The sequence below is a fragment of the Diadema antillarum genome, unplaced genomic scaffold, assembly GCF_040938485.1.
Source record: "Diadema antillarum isolate AM-2024a unplaced genomic scaffold, OU_Dant_1.0 seq00000246_RagTag, whole genome shotgun sequence".
Classification (NCBI taxonomy): domain Eukaryota; kingdom Metazoa; phylum Echinodermata; class Echinoidea; order Diadematoida; family Diadematidae; genus Diadema; species Diadema antillarum.
In genome coordinates, this window is record NW_027271290.1 from 536,011 (window position 1) to 557,500 (window position 21,490).

Here is a 21,490-nt window from a genome sequence, read left to right on the forward strand (position 1 = left end):
TTTTTGTAGTAAAAATACATCAAAAATAACAAAGTAGAATGATACATTATATCAAGCTAGGACGCACCATGAATTATTGTAAACATACAGAACATGGTGGTCAGTCTATGAAAGTTTCAATCTACGTATAAATGGTAAAGAAATATGATGGGTTCTTCTTAAAAGAAAGTTTGTTCTCCACCACAATGTCAACAGAGTCTTATCGTAGAACCTTTTCAAGGTATAGAACGACGGTCCTTCTCCCTTTCTCTTTTGCTGTCTGGACGATAATGATTATTTCTTCTTATCTTTGTAAGATATCCAATCTGCTCTTGATGTTATCCTTCTTATATTGCATCTCTCTCTCTCTATTTCTCCATCTCCCCTCTACTCCTGTCTCTGTCTATCTGTCTGTCTGTTTGTCTGTCTCTTTGAGAACGTTCCGCCTCTAGATGATCCTTGTAAGTATTGGCATAAGTACACACAAACCCACCCTGAGGGAGAGTGAACTTATTGTTAAGTTCTTCCGGCAATAGTCCCACCCGTATATCTTCCTGTGTGTACTTTGCCGTACTTCTCTGCCAATCTACGGGCATCCCTCCTCCCATTCCGTATTGGATCCGCCAACTTTGTCTCCCCTTCTCCCCGCGATTGTTTGAACAGCTTCGTCTAAGACTAGGGTAGATAGCCCACTAATTCGCCGGTATTGCACACTGCCGAAAAAGATACTGCACACATCTATTTTGTCAAGGGTGACAAAATGCTGTAAATGGCCCCATAGCCGTGATGACAGGGTTCACACATACGATCTAGAGTGGTTTACGAAACGTCACAGTATTGCCATCAAAGTGTCTGTAATTGACAGTGCGAAGTGTGAGTTGATAACGAATTGTTAGAAGATTCATGTTTGTTGACGCATCACATCATTGCTATGTAGCTGTCATGGAGTAACCGTGACGTGATGTTAAGTATTATCACCCTGCGTTCATGCAGTGTAGAGTAACGTATTATTCCTATAACCTGTAGTAGTACCTACATGTGCGGTGTTGTTCATGAGCTGAGCTGAGATGTAATGGGATATTGTCGCTTCCGCCAAGGGTAATGGATTTATCGAGCAAATCATATTGGACTCACGGAATGGTAAAGCGAAAGAGATAAGGTGGGCGAAGATATAGAGAAAGAGGAGTGTGATGGAGGGAAGGAGAAAAGAAAGGGAGAGAGGGAAGGAAGACCGAGAGAGAGGAAGAGGAAGGAAAGGAGGGGGAAAGATGAAATATGGCGAATGACTTCCTGTTGTAAGCCTGAGAGTAAGGGCAAACCTTAATCTGAAAACTTACGGAAGAGAGGGAGAAAGACAAGGTTAATAATTCTCCACAAGTGCTAATTCAGAGCATGATTATTGTTACAATTTTCTTATAAAAAGCGCTAACAGAAAAGAACTTTAGTAGAAAATGCTTGATACAATCATGATAGCGATACGATAGGGTATTGCAATCTGACCGCAACAAACACAAAGGATAAAACGGTTAGATAATTATCATAAGCATACGATTCACACAATAAATACATCAAAAAAGAAAGCAAAAGAAAATGAATATTCTGGAATACTGAATATTCATTTTCCAGACTGGAATAGTCTGGAATGCTGACGTCAGTGCAGATAGATTAAATAAGAAAATATAATATTATCATATGATAATGTTCTCTCTCCCTCTTTCTCTCTCTTTCTTTCTCTCTCTATATATATTTACATATATGTTGAAGAGTTTATGTAATTAATATATTATATCTATTACATAAACTCTACATCATATATACAAATACACACACACACACACACACATATATATATATATATATACATAAATATATATGTATATATATACTTATATACTCAGATAGATAAACATGTAGATAGATAAGATCATAGAAATTCCATACACCCCGTAGTTGCTGTCTATATCACCATATAGCACTCCCGTGGATCGAGAAAACTTGAGGCAGTGAAATACAAAGAGATGACAATGCGCTTTGTCTAAGCTTCATCCCATTAAATCTAAATTGTCTTTACTTTCTCCCGCACACTCATAGATCCCATCAGGCGAAGACGGCGTAAATATCCTTTATCTACCACAAACAGAATTATATCTGTGCGGAAATAAGGTGATGTTCGTATTTATACATTGTGCTGGAGTATTTTTTTTTGTATATTAGCTGAAATAAATGAATAAATAAATCATACAACACGAGAGGATTGGACAATACATTTGTTCTCGTGTGCTTTTAATGCATCGCTCAGGAGCCAGTGATGAACGCAAACGGGATAGTTTTATTTTATTTATTTATAGAATCGAAGCATATTCGCCAGCCATCCTGAAAGTACATGTCCATGCTACCTGGGTACTCTCTCATATTAAGTAGTGCTAGCATGCTTGACGCTGTTATATCCAAGATGCTTTGAATTAAAAAACATTGTTTTATTTTGAAATGAATACTAGTCTTTCAAAATAGTATCGTAATCGTATCAACAGACCAAGGTAAAATTTGCCTTGATCTCTCATAGAATACGTTGCCTTTAAATTCCTTTGTGTTTGTGTGGGAAGTGATCTCCTTATTGTCCCTGTCTTCATGAAATTCATCCATCCACTCAGCTGGGATCGCCTTTGACTCTTCAAACTCTTTATGTATGTCCAGTATGGGTATTATAATCATGCTTTCCAGCTCGTTGGACTCGTAGACAAAAGCGCGTTCTACCCCCGTTACGTACGTGCCCAGGCACGCATTTACATTTTCTTTTGCCAAGCTTCTTCATCAGCATTCAGGTCATCCCTTTCGAAGATATTTGCTCTATCTCTTTGTTTGTTTTCTTGTTTGTTTTTCAGCGCATACTGCACTATAACCGTCTCGTGTCATTACCGCTTTAGGTCACAATCTGTTGTTCTCCGTCTTTTCAATGTATATTCTTTCATGAACATTAATACACAGACTGTTATCAGCATTTATATCGCATCATACTGTTGATATCTATACACGGTTTTTTTATTATCTCTCTCTCTCTCTCTCTCTCTCTCTCTCTCTCTCTCTCTCTCTCTTTGTCATTTGCGCTCTTAGATTCTTTATCTGAGGATCCTCCCATCTTTTGTCCCAGTGGTTTTACATGTTACTTTTGCACATCATTTTTTGCCTGGCTGATACCAGATGATTCATGAAATATGTGTTATTGCTCTTCTTCGGAAAAAAAGTTGATTTTTCTTTATTCGTTGTGTGTGTGTGTGTGTGTGTGTGTGTTTGTGTGTGTGTGTGTGTGGGGGGGGGGGGGGGGGGGGTGTTGGGGGATGAGATGGTAACAATTCCAAAACAAAAACCAGCAATATGCGAGTGTGTTTGATTGATGCGTTTTGGCATTAGGTTAAACTAAATCGATTCGACGTGTCTTTGTTTTTCGTCTGTTCTGCCCGATCTTGAAGAATATTTTGCAAGGATTTTTTTTTCTTTTTTTTTTTTGGTTTTCTTTGAGTCACCAGACAAAGAAAGAGTCTGGCTTCTTACTGGATGCCAACTCCAGTGGTTACAGAAAACCGCATTTTTTAACAAGTTTAACAACAGCATCCATTGCTCGCTCGCTCGTCTTGGCAGGATCTTCTCTGAAGACAGTGTGCCAATAAAAGTCGCATCACCAAATTCAACAAGCCTTTGTGAGGAGGCAAACGCCTCGGATCGATGCCTTCACCATCTCGGCGCGTGTTGTATCACGCGAATATATTTATCTCGAGTTCGCATCTCGCAGCAGTTTCGTATGTTCGAATCGATGCGGTTTCATATGGACTTAAGAAATGAAGTGCGCCTCTAATCGATGCTGGTAGAGGGAGGATCTTTTGTTTTCTCTCCTCCGCTCCCAGTGTGATGTCCTTATTCTTTTATCATTGCGTATTATGTTTCCGTGGTCATCTTCATCTACGTTTTGCATTTAATAGAGAGATGGGGAGGAAAAGAGAACACTTTTCTTCTAAAACGGTTAAATAGTGGTAGCCAGTTGTTGAGTTTGACTATCAAGTTCTATGTTTGGAGTCTTGAATTGTAAATTGATGAAGCACATAACCGCTCCATTTAAGTGTCAGTAACATGTGTCAGTTAGGTCGATCCAGCGTGTACACTGTTTGGTGATGTTGGTAATAAGCGTATAATCTAACGCTAATGAACAGATATAAAATGGGGAAACCAAATCCAAGGGGGGCGTTTTCAAGATGAAAAGGAACACTCTGCGCCTTGACGTCTTCCGGAGAAACAAACATGTTGTGTCTTTAAAGCGGTGTCTTGATGGCGCTTCGTATGAATTATGTCTTCAAAACATACATTATCTTGTGGACTGCATCCGGCCTCTCTGGCTTCTTTTCCACTCATCAAATATTAGTTAAATATTCTCCTTCTGTAGAATGGATTCTTGACAATACCTAGTGGGTACTGGTCACAGAATGGGATGTCTATTCAGACATCAGGCATCCTTCACCAGAACAGTCTCATGATTTAAGCAGTTGTTGTTTTTCATAGATGTCGCAAATTAAATGTTGATATATAGATTTTGTCGTCATTGAGTCAGTACTAATTTTTCTCTCTGAATCACATATCCTACAAACCGACAATGCGTCACTGTAACAACTTTTTTACTGCTAGCACGCTAGACACTAAAGCAAAGTATTAAAGCTAAGCTATTAAGGTTTCCACTATGAGATCAACATCTCGTGAAAAACAGACACATTACTTTCTCCGAATTATCCATAACAGGAAAATGAAGTCCACCACATGTGTGGTTGTAGTATCCAATGTTTAAAACGCAGCAAGAATTGCTGTCATAAAGGTCTCCACAGATTGCAGACAGACGTTTGAAAAAAAGAAAAGCAACAACCTACATTCACAATACATTAATACATCACAATATCCCGAACCGGAAACCTTCTCGACATTCAACAAATTCAGTTACCTTCAAACTTTTCTCAACGGAAGTGGCCCTTTACCTCAACAAACGGATAAAGTCGCCATACAGCAATCGCCTGCTTTGAATATCTTTACGTTTTAAGGATTCAAAGCTCTTGAGGGATGAATAATTCTTTGATGACCCCCCCCCCAAAAAAAAAGAAGAAAGAAGAAGAAAGAATCCATGATAATGATGATAATGATTACAATATATTTTCCCAGGGTTTGCCTCTTCAGTGTTAGCGCTGTTCTTCCAGAGGGCCCTGTCATTATTATTACCTAGCATTGTCAGGTACCCATTTATACACCTGGGTCGATAAAGAGTGGCATACGAATAGTAAAATCATCTCATACAAGGACGTAGGCACTTGACAAGACTTGACCCCCCGAACCTCCGTTTCAAAGTCAAGAGTTTTATTCACTATACCGCAGTGCTTCCCCTTCAAAACCTCTAAAACATGGCCCTCAGAAAGCACCCTTCAGATAAACATTGTTTTGTTCCAAAAATCGAAGCTGTAACTTAGATGCATCAGTGCATCAAAATAGGCATTTAAATACAATACGTATTATGCAAATTGTTTTGACTGTTAAAACCTGTTAAATATAAAACGTATATGCAGAACGCACATTTTCACTGTTCAACCCTTTCTATGCCACGTTTGCACGCCCGACTCAGTCGACGGCGTGCCAACTTCGCATATTTTGCTCAAACCACAAAGCCGCCCAAACCGATCGATAAATAGCCAAATGCCACAGCACAATGGGAATGTCTCTCGCGATTCTATTCCTGTCACATATAGCTTGCATTTTATGTGGTGATTGGCAATCAAGTGGTGTTCCCAACAGGATTTGCGAATATATCCTAAGTTTCAGTCGCTGTTTTGTGTGCAAAAGTCATCCCTCTTACAGTATGTACCTACTGATCATTCAATGCATGAATGTCATACAATGTACATCAAAAGAAAGCTTGGCATTTTCTCGCCAACTTTGCTTATTACATGTCCAGGTAACACTAATCTATTGAACTTACATAGATTTGAAAAGCAGAATGTTCCCCCAAAGCATGACTACGTTGCTGTCTCAGAATAACATGGCACATACAGTTTGACATATGGGGTTTACACCATGGCACGTAAAGAGTTAAGGTACGAAGTTGAAAACATTTCTAGTCTGTCTATTCCGCACGCAGGATCTAGTTTAAGATGGGGATTTTTGAGATTTGATTTTTTTTCATTTCTTCCAGTTTATTTTGAGTTTTTCTAACAATTTCTCATGACTTTTTTATGATAAAACCACAAACCTTTTTATTTCATTTGTTTATTTATCTAGATATTTGCAGAGAAACACATATTTTATTGTCGATGTACGACCAGTTGGTCTCTGTGAAAACAACCAATGTTGGTAATGTCCACTTCGGTTTTTAGGAAAAGCCTTTCTTCATCTTTGTTTCTTCGGTTCTTTTTATGAAGTTATTCTATCATAACAGTTAACACAACAATTGTATATGGTACATGTATACAAATTACCTTAATGTAATAATGTTAGACTCTCACTACCGTAGCAACCATCATGGGGAGATGATTAAAGTGGTTCGTGACAGCCATGAGAAAAACCATTTCATTGCACATTTGCATGATTACGATTTTTTTTTGCTTATTATTACCAGACTCCAAATAAGGAAAACATGCATCACACTGCAGTTCATGGCCGTGTGTAATCGACTGTGAAATCATCAGATAATTTGTCACAAGTCCTCTTATGGCCACATAATATGATGTCTATTTTTGTATATATACGTAATATGTTTGCGTCTTTTTCTATCTCATTTCCTGCTAATGATATCTATGCTAGTTATATACGTACTATACAATACTTTTCAAACAATATGTACACAAACACACAAAAAGTCCTTCCAGTTGTTAATGCATAACATTGAATAAATAAGTAATGTTGTATGCCACCGCAACAAACTTACTCATCAAAAAATGATGTTATTTGCCTATCCCACGTATTAATATATTATTATATTTTACAACAACAATGCTCATAGCAACAATGGTGGTAATGATAACAAATGGCAAGAAACTGACAACGGAGGATTTGTAATGATAATGATTATAACAATGATAACTTACAGAGGTAGTTGAGGTAATAAACAAGATGAAAGAAAAATAAATGATGGCAGTACACAATTTGCAACTCCTACGTATGTTCTAAGAGAGGCACATTCTATTACAAAAGTGACATAATTTTTTGAAATGGAATGGTTCATTTTAAGTGAATAATGACGACACTATTCTTTTGACATCTGTTACTTTGCAACATCTAAAACTAGAAATCTACGAACTCGGGGGAAGTTCTCATTGTGTGCACGTCTTTACCCTCGATTTTGTTCACCTCCAGCAAATCAGAGGATAATAGACAGGAGTTGGAACTAACTCCGAACGATCTTGCGCTCTATCCCGGTGAGAGTTTCTTGCCAGCCAGAATGTTATGCAGGCAAACTTAACGTATTTGATCAGCTAATTTTGCCTACCCCTCCTCCACAACTCCGGTCAAGTCTATAGGTAGAGTGTTGATCCCGGGGGCTTTTGGCTGATAACACGATTTTATGTGTTGGTTCTTTTCTCTCACCTCTAGTACCTTAATAGCTCACTGACATATTATTATAATCACACTGATAACAGAAAGCGTTGCTCCTCTACGAGCCCATGGATTGTATTGTGTTTTATAACTCTTCTTGTTCTTTTATAACCTCAGACGTGTTCGTTAGCTTGTTTATGTGCACATTATTTCACTATGATAGTCCTTGTCCTTATGATACCTGATATTCCTTGTCTGCTCTGCTTTTTTAGTAACATTAGGCTAATTGCTTATTTTCTGTGTGCCCAACTTGCACGATCAATATTTAGACACACATATATGAGACAGATTTCGAAATGTCCCTCCATACATACTGCAAACATCCCATCAGACCTCTTATGTATATATATTTTTTTGTTTGTTTCGGAGGGGGAGGGGTAATGTAGCCACCCCACGACAGTTCGAAAAGAAGCGGCGATATCCCTGACTGCTGTAGTTAATATGCTCAGCACCTCACACCTCATCTACCAAACCTGGGAGAGGTCTACAACGTGACAAATAATTGAATCGGGCTTGATCTGTCCGGAAAAGTATTAAGGCAGGGATGTTAAGCTCCGCATCTCCGGGGAGGAGCTAAAATATCTGGACGCCCGGAGTGCAAATCTAATAGGTTTCTGATGGCCGGAGGGTTCAACCGTCACACGCCAGGTTTCGAGTGCCTTCATTCGGGGCGATGTAAGAGAAAATATTTCTTTTACATTTCCGAATGGAATAATCAAGAAGCTGTCATGCTTCGTACTGTATGGTGTTTTTTCTTCCCTTGCCTATGTCTTTATTTTCTTACCTTTCAAAGATAGGAGAAAAAAAAAAGAATGCAAGAAGCAAGCGTGTGGACTCCGATGTCCATTACTGTCGGGGAAATATATTAAAGATCGGATAAGTGGTTGAACGCGCAAAGATTATTTGCTTCAAACATCATCTTAGAATTTTTGGTGTCGACACTGTTATAGCGGTATAAAATCACATCTTGTCCATTCCTTTCGTGTCTTCTTCTTTTTTTTTATATCTTGACATCCAATATTCTTGCCTCGCCTTAATTTTCCCCGAATTGTACTCTTTGACAATTCCTCCAAGTGTTACCGTCTTCAACACATTGATGTTCTTTCTCTTAAAAAGTATGGTGGTAGAAAATGCCCCCCATATGGGCTCCCAAACGGGACTTCCACGGTTCATTGTTCACAGTTACGAACAACGGACGAATGATGTCGACTTCTCGTGGTTATCTTCAGGTGATTAGCAAAAGTCAGATTATGGTTTCAACCAGGAAAAGGAGAAGGAGGAGGAGTAGGAGGAGGGGCGCAAGAGGAGGAGGAGGAGAAGAAGAAAAGGAAGGAGAACAAGAAAAAGAAGAAACAAAGCAGAAGGAGGAGGAGGAGGAAGAGGAGAAGAAGATGATGATGAAGAAGAAGAAGAAGAAGAAGAAGAAGAAGAAGAAGAACCTCCCCCGCCCCATCCTTTTGATAAAGGAGGCAAAATGTCCTCCAATGCTGATGCAGGGGTAATGTCCTGCAGTGGTAGAACCCTTAAGAAGAGCAATACTAACGCCCACTATGCTATACCCGGGGTAAATGGCCATATATTCCGGAAATGGAAAGATGAAATCAACCATGTTAATATATCAGTTCGCAAACTTCGCGGCGGGTTTGTCGAATTTAGATGTCATGAAGCTCTATTTTCCATTCCAGTGAAATTGAACAAAAGAGATAATGCCAATACTTTCTGTTTTTTACAAGGTTTCCGCCATCAGATCTGTTGGAAAGCTTTCAGACTCACATCTCACAAGGTTTAAAATTACAACACACATCGAATTTTTGCACTTACGAGATACTGATGGATATTCCTTCACGGATTAAAAGGGTATTCCAGACGATTTTCATAATTTCACATCAGGTAGTACATAAATCGACAGTTCCATGTATAGATTTGTGGAATTTATTGTGGTCCTTGAGCAGAAAAACCAATACTCTGAAAAATCTTATACAAAGTACACTGAACAGTGCTGATGACATAGGAACCTCGCATATTTCAGAAACGTAGAAGTGTAATTCCATTACAACACCGCTTGCTTAACAAGTCCACGGTTGTAGAATCTATGTATGCCTTCTTCTTTTGTTCTGCCTCCTTGAGCCCCAACTCATGTATTCTTATGGTGAGGCTGCCATGTCATCATCCTTGTTCATTGTAATTTGTTATGAATTTTGAAAACATTCCTATTCCTCATCCCAATCACTATAATTTCTGAAACACTGCACTCGGTATAACTAATTTAAGGTCTGAAAATCATCCGGAGGTCTCCTTGAAGTCTGGTAATTTTACATTCCATTTTAAATTTTGACCTGCATTCCAGTTTTAGTTGCTTACTTTTAACTTTGCACCAAATACCTCATCTCAAGATCTCCCATCTCCAGACTACTTATATTTGGACTGGATTTCTCCTTTAAGGAATAGGGGTTTCGATTGCGCGAGTCCTTTGATTTTTTAAATGAAAAATCCAAATATTTAGTCTGTTGAATCTTCACAGGTCCTCGTGAAAGCAATGCTTTTTCAATAATCTCTCAACAAGTGGAGATGGCGCATTAGAGGTACACGCTTATTGTAATAAGATAATTACTTATGTAATGAGATGGAATAGCTCTGGCAGACGGTGTACGCCACTTTGGGTAGAAAGGAACATTCTGAAGCATGTAAAACATGGAACGTTAAAGATGCATGCAAAATACATAATTCTAGTACACAACAGCACCCACTACTACAGTATATCTTGATCACCTCTCATGATTATAGATGTACAGTTTGCATTTGTGTTTGTTGTTGTGTATGCCACGATGAAAACATCAGTATTTGAACAACAGTAGGCGTAAGCGACAACTTTGACAGTATATTATATATATATATATATATATATATATATATATATATATATGCATATACATGTATGTATGTATACAATTACATAGCTAGAGTGAAAAGATCAGGGACATGGTTTTCGGAAGATTTGTATCACTTATCTTTCTAGAAATACGTACAGATCGACTCACGCGTCCATGTATACGTCTAAGCGGACCTTGAATTTGCTAATTGATTCGTCAAACTGACGATATCGGAGTACCAGTATTATTCTGCAGCAATGGCAACGCTACTAAAATTTCACGTATAAAGAGAGAGAGAGAGAGAGAGAGAGAGAGAGAGAGAGAGAGAGAAGGGGATACACTGAAACTGCAGCATCACATGAAATTAATATAATAGTCTCGCGCTCAGCCATCCGTGTCAATCATATAATTATCTAATGAGGACGAAACATGCAGGATTCATATCCTGATGGTAGGCATTCGGAGGGTAATCTTTTTGATTATTTCCGGACACCTTGACTCTCAAATTCAGCAAGATCTCACCCTCTACAATAGCAAGCACCATAATGGGATTCATCATCCGAGAGGAGCCATCATCCGAGAGGAGCTTACGATGCAGTTTTGATGTATGAGCTGTGCCCCCGCGGCAAATGAATGTCAGTACCTGTGGGGCATGTCTTTGCCAAGTGGCGATAAATGAAGGGTAATCGAAATGCTGGAATAAGTCTTTTACACCTGTTTGGATGATGAGCTCACTGGTGGAAAAGTTTGGTAATGATCGTACACTCTGACAATCGTTTTCCCCTGCCAAGAATGTCTCTGTGGCGCCACGCGGACCAATCGTGCATAGGTGCATCTTTAACCCTCACTCTCGACGCCATTAATCATTAGAGATATGATTTATACCGGGTGTCCCAAAAAAAGCGGAACGTGGATTTTCAGTACCTTGCGTTCTAAAAGTGATACATTTTGTTGACATTATTAGAAAGAGCATCTTCCGCAGAAGACCATGATACCAAAATCATTAAATTTGGTTCAGCACTTTTTATTCTACGCCAATTTTTGTAAATGCAGTCATTTTCAATTTTTTGCAACTTATGAGATAATAATTTGGGTGCGACACGCGTTCCATACGGTGAATTGTGTAAGCTCGTTGATCCATGTCAACAAAAGATAACGCTTTCATATTGGGAGCGCGCACACACACACACACACACACACACACACAGACACACACACACGGGTTTCCCAATGTGAAAGCTGTATCTTTTGTTGACACGGATCACCAAGCTTACACAATATTCACCGTATGGATCGCGTAGTGCACTTTAATTATTATCTCATAAGTCGCAAAAATCCGGCGAAATTTGGCAATGACTGCATTTTCAGAAATTGGCGTAGAATAAAAAGTACTGAACCAAATTTGATGATTTTGGTATCATAGTCTTCTGCGGAAGATGCTCTTTCTAATGATGTCAAAAGATATATAACTTTTAGACCGCAAGATACTGAAAATCCACCGTTCCGCTTTTTTTGGGACACCCGGTATAGATGTGAAAATCAGAAAAAAGCCAACTGACAATTGAGCCAAACCAGAAGAATATCTTAGTAACGTTCTACCGTGGAAAGATGAATAACGGTCCCCCCCCCCCCCTCTCTCATTGCTCCCAATTGTTTACGTATGTAAAAACAATATATTGCTAAATGCATCAGCCTCGTACATCGCACATCTCTAGGCTGAAGCAAGACAGATGTCTGCTAACCAATTTTGTGATCAGGAAGGAATCTATGCCTTGGAGCCAAGTTATTTCAATTTGACAACTAATCTTTGACTCTCCTTATAGAAATCCATATTTCTGACCTCTCAGTAGCCGTTTAATTACTTTGCCTTTTGCATCTTGTGTTATTTATAAGTACGGTAAAAACATTTTATGTATAATCATGATAAAAAGGGAATACAAAGCAGGAAAATATGTTGGACGACACAAAATGATACAAAGACTATGCGATTAAGCCTGATTGTATCGAAATCATGTAAGTTAGAGGTTAGAATACAAAACGGATTATAGTCATCGGGAACAGAATGTCTGCTCAGTTTACATCACTATACCGAAGGGAATAGCGAACAATGCGACTGAATTAATATGTTTCCTGCAGGTTAGTGTTGGGGATCAGGTTTTGGTGGAATCGCTCTATCATTGAATCTTAATATGAGAATACGTGTGCATGCATAAAGTGTGATATTGAAGACGCTTGAAATGATGTGCATGTGATTGTCAAAAGAACAAAATTTGCGCCTATGTGAAAGTGTCACGGGGATAGTGTACGGTTGTAGGCTTATACAATACTACTAAAAAAGAAAATGTATGTACATAATCACAAATTCAAATTACACTCATATTACGTTATCGTTGAGGACAAACCGAGACGTGATGAAAAGAAAGCAGACAACATCAGTGTTGGCTGGGAAGATTCATGGGCTGAATATCCCTTGTTTTTTCTTGATTCATGAACAGACTTTTGAACTTTTGTTACGACTAATTTCAAGTTTAAATCGTGGGATTTTGAACCTTCCTCAATGTCCCGTCCATGGCTATTACAGGGTTCATCGACCTTGCCCTACTTTTGCTGGCGCCATTTGCTATGCACCAAGTGACAGATTTACACAGGATGTGTTTTGATACAAAGATGTAAATGGGATTGTTCCTAAAAGATACATGTGTCGCTTCTTTATCCCCCCCCCCCTTCTTCTACAACTTCCTCCGGAAAATGTAAATCTGGATTATCCCCAGTATACATCATTAGGCGTGAGTATTGCATTACATCTGTGAAAGCATTTCGCACTACAGTCTAGACAGGCTAAGGGGGAGGGGGGTGAAAATGGAAAGTTAAAAAAGGCTTTGCGTCTAATGGATGTGATACGACTCGACTTTAGAATCTTGTTGACGTTAGTGCAAGGAAATGGAATTGTCAAAATTTGAGGTGTGGATACCCAATGACACTCCCCGGTGCTTTCTTATAGGGTAAGTGAAAAAACGTCTCGGTTGATTTTTCTCCTGAACATGAGAGCGGATCGCACGTGACGCCCCTAAGAGAACTTTGGTATGCCACTAATGTGATCCCACTCAGGCGTAAGATCTTATTCATTAAAGCGTCCATTTTCTTTCAGTGACGGTACTTGAAACAAACTACATTTCCTAATAAAGTTGAAGTATTTCTAGTTTTGACATTGTTTGCAGTGTATGTGTGTGTACGTATTTAGCAATAAAAGTTAATTCATGGAAAGTACAAGGAAATAGGGTTTCTTTATATAAATCACAAGCTGGCAAGTAGTTCTAAACTAAGTAATATTCTCCTGACCAATTATGATTGGTCATAACCTTGCAGAACTAGAAAGTGTTGAAAAAAAATCACGGAAAAAACCCGATTGCAGTGTACATAGAAAGAGAAACTAACAAATACGGCTAGAGTGCGAATTGTACTGTGTAAAAGTTTATCATGGGCCCATGCAATTCTACTGTTATCTTTGTTTATCAAGAAAGAACGAGATCGAGAATACTAAAGAACTGAAATACGGGTGACATATGCCAACCCAACTTACAAAAAAGTTTACCTACATAATCAATTATGTTATATAGACGCCTACTGACATGATTGAAGTATATGTGACCTTGCATTACAAAACCAACAAAAAGTCGCCAGACAAGGATTTTTAGTTAAGGGCAGATTCTGAAAGATAATGTAAAAGAAGAATAGTTCTCTCAGAAATTATGAAAAACTCAAGATTGACTTGGTTGACCCATTTCACCTACTTTGAGTCCTCATGTAAAATCAACTGGATGTGCGACTTTTTGTTGGTTTTGTGATGCACGGTCACATATACGATTTTGTAGTATTGCAAAGTTAAAGTGCAAAGTTTTGCAGTGTCGGTAACATTTTATCAACAATTGGTACAAGCATGATATTCTTATACATGAAATAAATATCTATTCATTTCTATCTATTGAGTATATGAAACAAAAATCATATCAATTTCTATCAATTTAAGATATTTAAGAGTAACGCTACATAGAAACAAAGAAAAATCGAAAGATATTGTGATAATCTTAATAATATCTTCAAAATCTTTTCTCCTTATTTAAGGAGTGCAGTATAAGATATATATATTTCAGAAAAAAAAAAATTCCATAGAAAAAGGAAACGCAATCACTTGAAGCGTAGTAGTCAGCTGGCTTTCTCGATAACAATTGAGACATGGAGACCTTATGGCCCTAGAAGCTGTTAAGGAAAATGGTTGTTCAGATTCAGATTTTTACCCACGCATTCAATATTGTGCCGATCAAGTGACTAAAGGCCCCTTGTCATTCAAGCACTTCTACATTGACCTACTCAGAAAACGACAATATGGGCCACCACCACCAGTGGAAAAAAAAAAAAGATGAAATGGATGAGTCCGCTCTTTTCACTTCACTTTTTTTCTCTCTCCTTCAGGAAGTTACTTCAGCCACATTTAGGGCAAATCAGACCGTTTAAGTTTCGTGGATTGTCCCGGATACTGACGAAATGGTTTTGTCCTAATTCCAGTTGCTCTCTTCGCGGGTAGGTTATGTCAGTCTGTGCGCTATATGCCAGTCTCTATATTATGGTCTGTCCTCTGAATCTGCCACTGATGATGCATGTAAACTGGTTTTCTGCACAGTGCACGTTTTTTTTTTTTTCACGTTTTGTCTTAAAGGGGAAGGCTAGTAACTGATCAGTGGGAATCAATGGAAATGCTGGGAGATGATTGTTCCAATCCTTATGGGATTCATTCAAGAGTTCATTGTATATCTATTGTTGTGTGAAAATGATTTGCTTCAGAATAGTCTCATATTCAAGTAATGTGCAGTTTAATGCTTCCAGGTTAGCGTCCCTGGTCAGTGACGGAGCATTAATCTGCACATTACTTCAATATGATACAGTTCTGAAGCAAATCATTTTCACACAACAATAGATATACAATGAACTCTTGAATGAATCCCATAAGGATTGGAACAATCATCTCCCAGCATTTCCACTGATTCCCACTGATCAGTTACTATCCTTCCCCTTTAAGGGAATATTGCTATACTATAGAACGCATAAAATAGGTTTCATTTAGTATTTTGAACATTTTTAGACAAGCTGAGTTACTAACAATGTCTGTCGTTGAAATGGGATTTGTTTGAAATGGGATTGAAATCTGGATGAAATCCAAGATTCTTACCTGTCAGATGTCAAAAATTCCCCCATTCAAACAATTATCATTCTAATTTAATATTTGTGAATCATACGCTGTAGCAGGATATTGCAGCTTAGTACTAGTCAAAAGACCTGAATTAAAGAAAAGTGACACTTATTTTCAAACTAAAAGTCTCTACATATTTACTGGCAACTCCAAAGTGCCGAAAAAAAAGTTTGAAAGCGCGTTCGTTGTTGGTTTCTTAGATTCATATTGAATGTGCGTTCGTTGTTGGCTTTTTAGATTCATATTGAATCTCATTACATACAGCACACATTGGTAATAGTTTACTTTACATGTATATATTTCTCTTTGACTATGGAAAAATTGCAGATCTTTATAGAAAAAAAGGGCTATATCCCTTTTTAGTAAGTCACCATGCAAAATCGTAACAGTAATCTCTTCACTATCATTTTTCATTCCTTTGAACGATATAAATGATATACAATTTTTCCTTCAATGTTTTAATAAGGACTTGTGGACGTTTTACCCATTCCTCCTCTCATGCACATCATTTACGTACCTGTGGCTTTCTTTCTTTTCTTTTCTTTCTTTTTTGCTTATAATGATCAATGAATCCTACATCGTCACCACAACACATCGAAAACATCACGATTATCCAAAAAAAAAAAAACAAAACAAAACGCGATTGGCAACCGTGTAAGAGGTTTTCGGCCAACTTTTCCATGAAGCTTTCTGGCATAGTTTTTTTTTTCTTCATCTTCTTTTGTTCTCATCGTTCTTCTAAGATAACAAACCGGAAAGGAATGAAAAACGACGGTAGGCTTAACGACTCCTAACCACTTGATTGACATAACCATTACCATCATGAACGCGAAGGTTGTCTACTGGCCGCGAGAGGTTTTGCATTATCATCACCATCACCATCCAAGAGAAACGAACACGTCGATTTTGTTCGAGGGTTTTCTTCTTTTGTTTGAGGTGACTTTCCGGAAGCTGTGAATCAAAATCTTTGACACGTGTCCGGGGTAGTTATGGTGTCAACTTTGCAAAGTACTACTGCTTACATGCTAAGAGTTCACTCTATTCGATGAAGTCTTCATGCGACGAAACTAGGATGCATTCAGGCACGAAAAAAAAAACCAACAGCGAAAAAGAAATACAAATACCACAATTATACATCCTAAGAAAGAAATAGAGTATTCACTTCCTACTCCAGACAAACAACACCACATTGTTAAAAGGCCGTCGACGTAAAATGAGCGTAGGGAAAATGATTTTTTTTTTTCCCATCTGCGAGTAACTCATTTTCCGAGTTGAATTCAAATGCCCATTGAAAAAAAGGAAACATATTATTTCTACTTTGCTATCATACCTTAACATATGTTCACAGTTGTTGTTGGTTTTTTTTTTGACTGAGTATTCTATGATTTCTTCTGCACGCGAGCATACTCACACATAGCACATACACTCATACACACCCAAAAAAAGGGAATGACACGAATTGCAAAGTAGCTGACAGTTTCAGTTAAAGGGGATATCCAGTCCAAATTTAAGTTTTTCTGATAAAAAAGAGAAATATCGATTAAACGGTAAAAATTTGACTGAAATCGGATGAGAAATAAGGAAGTTATGACATTTTGAAGTTTTGCTAATTTCTACAAAACATTTCTTGTACAGTGGATATCAATATGCAAATGAGTGATCTCACCATGTCATACCCTCTCAATTTTCCACTGAGGGTGTAGAAAAAAAAATTCAATGTTTCTGTCAGTGAAGTCTGAAACATGATGTTATTCCTGGCTGAATAACTTCAAAATAGTGATCAGTTAGATATACCAGGATTTGAGCCTCGGGCATAATTGCATTTGAATGAAAAACTGGAAATTTCGAAATTTTATGTACAATATATAATATATGGCAAGTTGTGATGGGATGATATGCTCACTTTTCCATTTGCACATTCATATAGTGACCGTTTAAGATCTGTTTCCTGAAAATTAGAAAATGTTCGAAAAAAAAATAGAAATGTCATAAATTCTTTATTTTTCACCCGAATTTTACCTTTGATCTCGTAATATTTCAGTCTTTCTTATCAGACTAACTTATATTTGGACTGATTGCCCCCTTTGAATTCGGACTGGATTTCCCCTTTAAAGCGATTCACCGACTGAAACCTCAAGATAAGATCAGATATTGCCGGCACACCTATAATCGTGTTTGCAAAAAAGCCGGTTGGCTGTGAATGTGCTCTCAGTTCCTAGATATTCTTATCTACGGATATAATCGAAACAAAGAACATCCTTACCGTCTTACTTAAAGGAGAGTTGTGTATAGAGGTGCGGTTGTGACGTTAGTTTCCATGAACTTGTTATTGTTTTTTTTTGTAAATGTGCAGTACTATTGTTAAAATCTAATAAGAGTGTGAAAAAAATGGAATGAAATAATGACGTCTAACAAAATATCTCTTTCCGGAAATCATCAGTCTTCCGTTGATGTATGATAATTATTTCTTAGTCGAAAAATGAGCAAAGAAAATTGGATTCGATTATTTCTCATTGTAAATGTGTGTCTGAGTTTCTCTATGTGTTAATCTGGTTGACTCTTTCTCATTCAAAGTTCATCGTAAAATTTTAAGATTTTAAAGTGTAGTTTTACATGTCCGGTGTCAAGCATTTTTACACCTTATTATGTCACGCCCTAACAATGATCATGTCTTAAATCGACAGTATTTATATAACATTCCATATGACATTCATTTCACAAATGTCAACTCCATCTTCCGGTAGAGAAATGGTAATATTTTACACTTCAAATTCTTTCACGTTTCATGACGAAAATACTTGCTGCAGTGTCTACAAAGGTTTTCGTCGAGAAGATAATTTCTTGATATTAGAAAATGATAACTCACATAATGGTGCTGGGAGCTGTAATACTTTCCTGCAAAAAAATGTTTCTCCAGTTACAAGTAAGAGATCCAAATCTTATACAATTTGCTTTTCAATTAGTTAGTCGCCGTCGTATGCTTTGTCTTGACTTGTTTTGTTTAAGTTGAGTCTTGTACGTGACAATTTTGGCGGCAAGTCAAAGTGATTAATAGCAGGCAACAAAAAAGTCGCATCCGAAGGACAGGGGCACTACAACTGCTACTAGCGGACACGAACCAGATATCAAGTTTTGGCTGCAGTATTCTCCAGCTGCCTTTTCCACAATTCGAGTTTTATGTCTAGTACTATCTGAAAAGTCAAATATCGGGAAAACTATGTATTCAAGCGAGAAAGATTAGATCAAAATTTCTATTTAGTTGTTAAAAAAGGAAGGAACTGTCCCTAGACATCTATTTGGGTTTCACGAATGCACAGTTAATAGTCAAGTGCATCCTTGAAAGTTTCCACATAAAAATGACAAATACATTTGTGAGTTATGACTTAGAAAAAAGAATGATCAATTGCGTTTGACAACCTCATGATATATCAAATGACATTGTGATGTCAGACCAGAAAAGCAATATTCAGGAAATGTGAATGATCATTTTGTTGATTTGATTTGGTTCCTTCATTTTGTCATATAAACATATGACAAAATCATTGAAATATATAAAGGCGTTTGTTTTATCCGAAGCGTTCTTCTTCTTCTCCTTCTTTAGATTCTAGGTAAAAAGTCTTTTATGTCGTTGAAAAGTGAGATTTTGTGAAATTCTGTTTGTTGATTAATAAACGTGTAAGTGGAGAGAAATGCGAAACCAGAGAAAGTAGCGATACAAACACAACACACGTTTTTACTCGCCCCCAGATCCTGTGAATTACGTTGCATGCACACACAAAAAAAAAGATAACAGAGAAAAATAACGTTCCTTGTGGGAAGAATTGGCTAAACCACAAGGAAATTAACGTGTAAAAGAATAATTGCCAAAGAACAAAAACAGAAACGGGAAGCTTTCTCAAGTGAAACAGCGTAGACTGTTCTTGTTACAGAAAGATTAGATTTCATAGAATCAAGTTGGAGCAATTAAACAGTTTCGTCCTCTTGTTTCTTTGTCTGTTTTCCGCCAGCATGGAAAAAACATTTTAAATTTGTATTTTTTTAACATCGTGGTGAAAGAAAGTTTTTTGAAACACTCCGAGATAAAGTTTCGTGTGTTTCCTTCTTCACTGAAATATTCTTATTACAATGATGTATAGAGCATCAAACGCTAAAGAGTAGTTGCTGGATGGGGCTTATAGACACCCCTGCATGTCACTTTCCGACAGCTCCTTTGGTTTTCAAATCAGGTGGGTATTGAATTTTAAATGTGTTTAACCGTTCATAAATCTTAACTGTCTGCTAGCACTGGTCGAATCTTAAACTTTTTCATACTTACTGGATACACAAATGACTTGTCGTTCCTTTGGTAGCAAGTGTGTGAGAGTGCATTGTCTGAGTTGATCTGTAGTGACATATCCCCTATCAGCGATACATCCGCTAATCACTATTTTTTTCCGCAGGAGAACTAAATAGAGGTAGCATTGCAATGTTGTGTTGCTTTCATGATCAAAATAAAACAAACGGAACACCAATTCAAACAGACCACATAAACATGTATATATATATATATATATATATATATATAACATAAATATGTTGTGCATATGTGGTAGAGGATAAAAAAGTATTGTCTTTCGTAAAATCATTGATATCTTTATCTGTTTTTTTATCAACCTATGTACGTTTATTAAAGGGGAGAGCAACAGCGTAACTGACTTTCCTGAAGGAGAATATCAATTGACAAAATGTATCTCTCTCTCTCTCTCTCTCTCTCTCTCTTTCTCTCTCTCTCTCTCTCTCTCTATATATATATATATATATATATATATAACGATTTCGATAATGTTGTTATGCAAACGGGTGTATAGACGTAGACATATAGGCGCCTAGAAATTCACGTATGCGTATAGTTATATATTTTATCTAAAGAGAGAAAGTGAGATAGACAAGGAGAGAGAAAAAATAACATTACCAAAACATAGCATGTACATATCTTCAAGGCATAACAATCTCTGCAATCGCGACAATGCTATTGTTTTTATAAAGATGCACGATTTCTAGTGGGCCTCCATTTTTTAAACCACAGTCTGTTCGCTGATTGCAAATGAGGCTAGAATGAAGATAACTTAATCTTATTTTGTTTCAACTTAGTGCGGTTTTATAATGACAAGAAGTGAAGCGTCCTTCTTGTGTTTCATGTGAATGTCCTCTGGATTGAGCACTTTGCCTGAAGACAGCTGAAATCGTAGATTTCCCAGATAGAAGTCACTCTGTGTTGCTAGTATAGATGTGCGTCTTTGAAAATGTTCAGAATATACTCGTAAAGGCTTCAATGAATGTGCTCCTGCTCGGCAGTCCCGCACCCCTAGCCCCACTCCTTCCCCCACATAATATTCACTAACGCCACTAGCACCATGATGATAATAAGAATGCAAGAGGTCTCCTGCCCTGAATAATGACGATGATAAATCACTGTCCATTATGAATTGACCAACGTATAATCCCTGATCAGCTCTTGAAGACTCCTTACACTAAATCCATTGAAAATAGAAAGCACATCTCACTTTAAAATGTGTAGCACCTGCTATTATCTTTATCAAGAATTTATTTATCTTATCCAGAAGGAGTCATTTGAGCTTGCTTAAATCAAAAAGAAGATTAGAGATAAGCAATGTCTCTTCTCTTCTTCCAGCTTCTCGAATTGCACAGCCTAAGATATGCAAATGCATCAGATCAACGATGCAGCGAAATTATCCACAGCGACGCCGAGAGTCGTGCATCCCACACTTCTTGACATATTCAC

General features: G+C 37.6%; 1 protein-coding gene across 1 annotated transcript in view; it reads right to left on the reverse strand.

The window, feature by feature from the left end:
* LOC139729557 (uncharacterized) overlaps positions 1 to 21,490 on the reverse strand; it is a 62,676-nt gene that overhangs the window by 40,546 nt on the left and 640 nt on the right. The gene's annotated exons all lie outside the window — the stretch shown is intronic.